An 852-nucleotide genomic window follows, 5' to 3' on the forward strand; every position below is an offset into this window, starting at 1 on the left:
CTCACAGAGATCTGCCTGCCTCTGCCTCCTGAGTGCTGGGATTAAAGGTGTGTGCCACCAACGCCCAGTTTATGTGTCTGGATGTCTTCCCTGCATGGATGTCTGTGAATGTGCATACAGTTCCTGCAGTGACCAGAAGAGGGCATCAGATTCCCTGGAACTGGAGTCTTTCAGTTGTGAGCGGCCAGGTGGGCGCTAGAAATCAAACCCAGGTCCTCTGGAAGAGCAGCCAGTGCTCGTAACTGCTGAGCCATCTCTCTGCCCCCAGCCCTCATGGCATTTGCACACATAATTTGTCTTAGATGTTCCCTCCACCTCCTCTCCCCACCTTGTACCATCCACCCCCAGAATCTCCCTTCCCATTTTTCCACCACACATCTTCTATTACTCCCCCTACCTAAAATCTCCCCCCCAAGTTCTTCATGCACCCCTTTTAATTTCATGACATCTGCTTACACCCACTTCTACATAAATATGCAAAGACAAAAAATTAGAGGAAAATATGGAACACTTCATGAGTTTGTGTGTCATCCTCACTTGGGGACCATGCTAATCTTCTCTGTCTCATTCCATTTTCACTGTATGTGCCCCCAAAGTGACCGTTTCAGTGTTTCGTGAGCTGTGTCCCCTTCTCTTTCTCTCGAGCAAGTCTTCAACTCCCCTCCTCCAGGAAGTCCTCCTTGGTTTATGTCCTCCAACAGTGCTAGCACAAAGGACCATGGGGTCCCCTCACTGTCACATAGGCCACCCAACTATACACAATTTAAACATCCCAGGACTTCGGGGGAAAATAGCACTTCTAGAAGGACCCTTGAATCCATATTATCTTGAAATTCTCTGTCTGGTGTGGTC

At 48.7% G+C, this 852-nt stretch overlaps 1 non-coding gene across 1 annotated transcript; it reads right to left on the reverse strand.

Annotated features, from left to right (window-relative positions):
- Positions 1-496: 496 nt before the first annotated feature.
- LOC113837933 lies at positions 497-600 on the reverse strand. The gene has a single exon (XR_003488559.1). It is a non-coding gene; the product is annotated as a U6 spliceosomal RNA (small nuclear RNA).
- Between the last annotated feature and the right edge of the window lie 252 nt (positions 601-852).

This window comes from Cricetulus griseus, unplaced genomic scaffold (genome assembly GCF_003668045.3).
Source record: "Cricetulus griseus strain 17A/GY unplaced genomic scaffold, alternate assembly CriGri-PICRH-1.0 unplaced_scaffold_377, whole genome shotgun sequence".
Lineage (NCBI taxonomy): Eukaryota > Metazoa > Chordata > Mammalia > Rodentia > Cricetidae > Cricetulus > Cricetulus griseus.